The sequence below is a fragment of the Quercus lobata genome, chromosome 2 (genome assembly GCF_001633185.2).
Source record: "Quercus lobata isolate SW786 chromosome 2, ValleyOak3.0 Primary Assembly, whole genome shotgun sequence".
Lineage (NCBI taxonomy): Eukaryota > Viridiplantae > Streptophyta > Magnoliopsida > Fagales > Fagaceae > Quercus > Quercus lobata.
In genome coordinates, this window is record NC_044905.1 from 45,371,937 (window position 1) to 45,377,660 (window position 5,724).

Consider the following 5,724-nt stretch of genomic DNA (forward strand, 5'->3'; position numbering starts at 1 on the left):
CTAAAACATGAAACAAACTTGATCATCATAAAATCGAGTTACAATGGAACCCGATTTTAGTATGATTGAGTTTCATGTAGAAGCAAACTTTTATATAATCAAGTACTAAAACAGGGACACAAGCCTAAATAGTTTCAAAACAGGAACATATGACTGGATTTTTGGCAAAATAAGGGCAAAAGCCCAATTTCCCCTGCAAAAAAACAACGTCCATGTCTATAGTCAAGTTAGCCTACTAACAACTCATGATCTTGTTGGTTGGTGAATTGTTTCAGTAAAATAATAAAATAATAAAGCTATTTGATGACTTTCATAAATAAATTTCTGTAGAGTATACTATATATATCTTGAGATATGCACCTTCTAGAATTCTTGACTAAACTCAAGAAGCACATTTAAAGTTTTTAAATTTTAGCCCCACAATTTTGAGTTTACAAAATTTTTTCCTTTAATAAGAGATTTATTTTATTTTATTTTTTTTTTTTTGTCTTGAGAAGAAAGACTTAAATTTCATTAAGTTTGAAAGGCCAAATTGGTCTGAACAACATGAGCAGTATTTGGTGGCAGTTAAAAGTGAATTGAATACATTTGAACTAAGAAGCTAAACATTTTACATAAAAGATCAGATTACCTTGTAATGCCAAAGACGGATAAGGACTGATTAGATCTCTAATGATAATCTTAGAATCTCCCTCTACTATTAGAGAACTAGTATTGGGGGGAAATTTGGCTTTTGCCCTTATTTTTTACAATATCCAGCAAATTGTCCCTATTTTGAAACTATGAAGCACCATGTCCCTATTTTGAAACTTGATTTTCTAAAAATCAAGTTTCAATGTAACTCGATTTTATAATTATCAAGTTTTAGGTAAGTTTTTCCTAAAACTCAATTCAGTAAAATCGAGTTTCAGTTGGATTTTTTAAATTGGGAAAAGCCATGGGAGCTCCTCCAGCGCTGCAAAAACTTACCTAGAACTCGATAATCATAAAATCGAGTTCTATGGGAAACTCGATTTTCTAAAAATCGAGTTTCAAAATAGAGACACGGTGCTTAATAGTTTCAAAATAGAGACACTGTGCTAGATATTTTAAAATATAAGGGCAAAAGCCCATTTTCCCTGTTTATGTCCACTAACAACATCTTTAATTACGTTCCTCTCTTATAAGATTTGAGATAATGACACTCCACCTCCAACTTGAAAGAAAAAAACACTCATCTCCCTTAAAAATAACAGATAAATTTATAATAAAATGCAAAATTTATCAAGCACTTAATATTTTAAAATATGTTTTAATTAAAAATTTAAAACAATAAATTTTAATTATGAAATAAAAATAATTATGGAAATGTGCCCTTAAGTAAAGGGCAGATTAGTACAAAATATTTTTAATATTTCTACAAAAAAGAAAAAAAGAAACATTTTTAATATTAATTTAACAATGTTTGGTCAATCGGATGTTAAGGGGGAAAAGCATTTTTTTTTCCTTTAAGTTTGGAGTGGAGTGTCATTTTCCCAAAAGTTTAAAATAAAAATACAATATTTATCAAGCACTAAAACATTTGCAATGGCAAATCTCTCCATAACTCGTAGAGGAAAAAAAATATTAAAAAGTCATACTTAAGATTTAGAAATACACTCTAATTAAAATTTTTAAATGATGGATTTTAATTTTGGAATGGAAGATAATTTTGGAAACCTTCCCATAGGTAAAGGGTAAGTTAGTGCACAACATTTTTAATATTAATTTAACAAAATTTGGTCAAACAAATATTAAAGGGGGAATTTTTTTTCCATCAAGTTTTAGATGAAGTGTAATCTCCTCAAACCTCAAGGGAGAGGAGTGTAATGACCCCTATAATATGAATAACATGAAAGACTTTACCTTTTGTAAACGTTTTCTAATATGTTGCCACATAAGCTTTTGAAAACTCACATTTTTCTACATTGTTATTGTAATATATATCTTTTGATTGATTTTAAATTCTACAGGAATTTCCTATAAAACTTCATATTTTTATAACTTTCATGACATAGGTATAAAGCCACAAGAAATATAATGCATTTACTTCTAAAAGAGAAACTTGAATCTACAAGGAGAGAGACTAGAATCCACCAAAATAAAATTAAAGAAAACTTTGAAATTTTATTGATTGAAAAACTGAATTTCTTTGGAGGTTACAATCTGTTTAGATAGAAAATCAGTCCTAAGATTGCTTGAAGATGCTAGGAAAACACTAAATCACTCTCAAGGCAACTATAGGAAAATGCTCTAAAACCCTAATTTGTGTTAAGCATGAAATTAGCCAACAAAGTTTTTTATAAAAAATAAATAAATAAATAATAAAAACCAAAATGGGAAAATTTGAGATAATTGCGAAATCAAATCATATTGTCGCTACAAAACATCCCAGAATACACGGGACATTATTCTTATTTTTAAATTAAAAATTATAACAGAAATAAAAATTATTAAAAATAACAAAAACAAAGATTTCAAGGCCTAAACAAAAGAATTTGTCCGAAAAGTGGCTTTGATTGTGGCCAAAGCCCAAAAGAAACAAGTTTTGCTCCCAATGTCATTTCTCTTCTCATTGTGAATTTTCACGGAAATTCATCACTGTCACCGATGATTTCTATTGTTCCATAGACTTTTGACGATTTTTCTGCTCTAGAAAAGTCTACTGTTGTTCTACTATTCTTTATCAGATCATTAGAATCTTGTTATCATTTTTTTTTTTTTTTTTGAAGGAGAATAGATAATTTAATAGAACTAAAAGTTGAACTCTAAATCATGTCTTTAAATAACTCTGTTCAAAAAATATATATACGTTAATGGTTGACTGAACACGAATAAAACTTCCCATGAAAGGGGTAGGGAGGATGGAGCGATGAAGAAAACCTGTTTAAAAGGCGTACACGTTAACACAAAGGAGACTGGGATCTTAATTATAATGGCAGATTATTCACAGCTGGCAAGCAATTGATGCATTTTTTTTTCATATATATATATATATATATATATATATAGAGAGAGAGAGAGAGTTGGATTCAAGTTATACCTGATATAACTCTAGCAATGTTACACCACCCAATAACTTGTTATCAAATTCTGTAAGGTTGAATTTAATCAACCATCTTGTTGGCTTTATTCCGTGCCAAATTTGCTTGTAATTTAGTAATTAGTAACCCTATGTTTAGGTGGGAATCATGTAAGGGTAGTGTGTATGATAGTGTGAAGATATGCTCAAGACTGTGCAGTGAAGCAAGGACTTGCGACTGGATCTCGCGTGTGGCTCGCGACTTGCAAACCGCCAGAAGATGCACACGAGTGGAGCATGCAGAGAAACTGAACCGTCATACCAGCTGTAGCACTACAGGACAAAAAGTCCAGACTGGCCATTCAGTTAGCTCGCAGCTTGGACTCGCGACTCAATCAAGTCGGGAGGCCAAGTCGCCAGTCCACTTTGTTATGGAAAAACTGACTCTTCGCATTCCTTTCTCACTCCAGTATAAATACCCCTTATACCTACAAAATATTGAGAGCTTCCAGAGAGAATTTTGAGAAAGAAACTCTAGAGAAAAACAAGATTGAGTCATCCACAATCTTTATATAGTGACTCTTCAAATTCCTCAACTCTCACCCTCTCCATTGTTATATCCTTGAGAGGTACATTAGTCAAAACCTTTTCTCACCATACCCATATCTGTGAGAAGACTATTTGGTGCTTGGGAAGCATTTAGGAAGGGACCAATTGATATTGGTTAATGGTATGGGTTATAGCGGAATTCGGTAAGCTAAAGAAGACAAAGGTTCAGCGTAACCTCGTTGGAGCAAGAAGCTTGGAGGGCTTAGGTACACTGGGTAGATTAGGCTTGGAGGGTTTTCTGCTGTTCATGTATCCCAACTTCATTCTTTAGTGGATTATTTATTGCTTGGAGGACGGTAGAGAGGTTTTACGCCAAGGGGTTCGGTTTCCTCTTCAATAACACATCGTTGTGTTGTCCTTGTGTTTGCATCTCTCTTCCCTTAATCTTTGCCATTTAATTTCTGTTGTAAATGTGATTTTATTTTGTTTAGATTGTTTATCAATTCTGTTATAAGCTTATATTCATTTTCCGCACATATATTGTTTGATAATAAGCTTGAATTGGTATTTTGTAAATTGGGGGGTCTAAACGTTCAAGGTGTTTTATACACTATTTGAACATTCAAATTCATATTTTGAAAATCCAACGTTGAATTACATGTTCTATATGTTCTTAACATGCATACCAATTTTCATGCTAATCGGATGTAATTTACCATTCGATTCATGAACTCGTCTTTTATGCATTATTTTAAACTACAAAAACTTGAATTTAAACAATTGATTGATGACATGGCTATTGATCTTTGATCATCTTTAAATTTTATAAGCATGAAGAATATGCAAAGATAATGTAATCCAACGGGGGATTTATCAAAATTCACATCTGATTAAAACATATTGGTGGTGTAATATTGCCTAAAGTTACACCAGGTGTAACTCGAACCTAACTTATATATATATATATATATATATATATGAAAAAAAATGTATAGTTCTTGCCTTTCTGACAACGGCTGGCTACTACATAGTATGTATATATGCTTGAGAGAGGGATTGAGATCCCGTGCGATACCTAGGGTATTGCATGGTGTGCAATAGTTTCAATCCCAACCATTTATTTAATCCAATGCATAGAAAATTGACGCCTAATAAGGACAGGTCAATAATCCGCGTGACGCCCACATTCTGCCCTTTCTTTGCTCTTTTCTCTCTACCTTTCAACTACCCAAAAAAACAAAATACCCTTTCTTTCTTTAGATCTTTCTCTACCCAAAATTCAAAAACTCTCTCACACCATTACTCAATCTCCATGGCTACAGCTAGCAGCCACCACGTCCCACACCTCCACTATCGGCAATAGTTCCGGTACATTCCTATCTCTCTCCTTCGGCCGCTGGAGGTGCTATCACCGATGCCACCACCACTGGTGGCCACCAGGTCCTCCTTTCTTTCTCTATATTGTCTTTTCTCTTCTATTTTTCTTTTTGTTTATCTTTTTATTTGCCTTTTAGAAGTGACTGAATCCCTTAGAGTTTTGTTTAGTGACTGGATTTCCTTTTTGAGTATAAAGCTTGATGATTTGCTTGGGTTTGAAAAATTGGGGCTTTTGGGTATAGCCGAATGTGTTTTGATTAAGTATCTGCTTGTAGTTGTTGTGTGCTGTTGTCTTTGACATCAATCCAGAAATATGTTGCTTGGTCATGAACTCATGATGTATGCTAAAAAATCATTATGAAATTTCTTTTTTTTTTTTTCCCCTAAGTTTTTTTAGGTATCTATTCCTTTTTCTAAATTTGGATTGACTATGGAGATGGGTATTTTGCTAGTGAACTACAAGAAACAAAATATACAATCCACTAGCAAAATACCCATCTCCATAATCAATCAAAATTTAGAAAAGGAACAGATACCTAAAACAAATTAGGGGGAAAAAAAAGAAGAAGAAATTTCATAATGATTTTTTAGCATACATGAGTTCATGACCAACCAACATATTTCTAGACTAATGTCAAAGACAAAACCACACAACAACTATAGGCAGATACTTAATCAAAACACATTTGGTTGTACCCAAAAGCCCCAATTTTTCAAACCCAAGTAGATCATCAAGCTTTATACTCAAAAAGGAAACC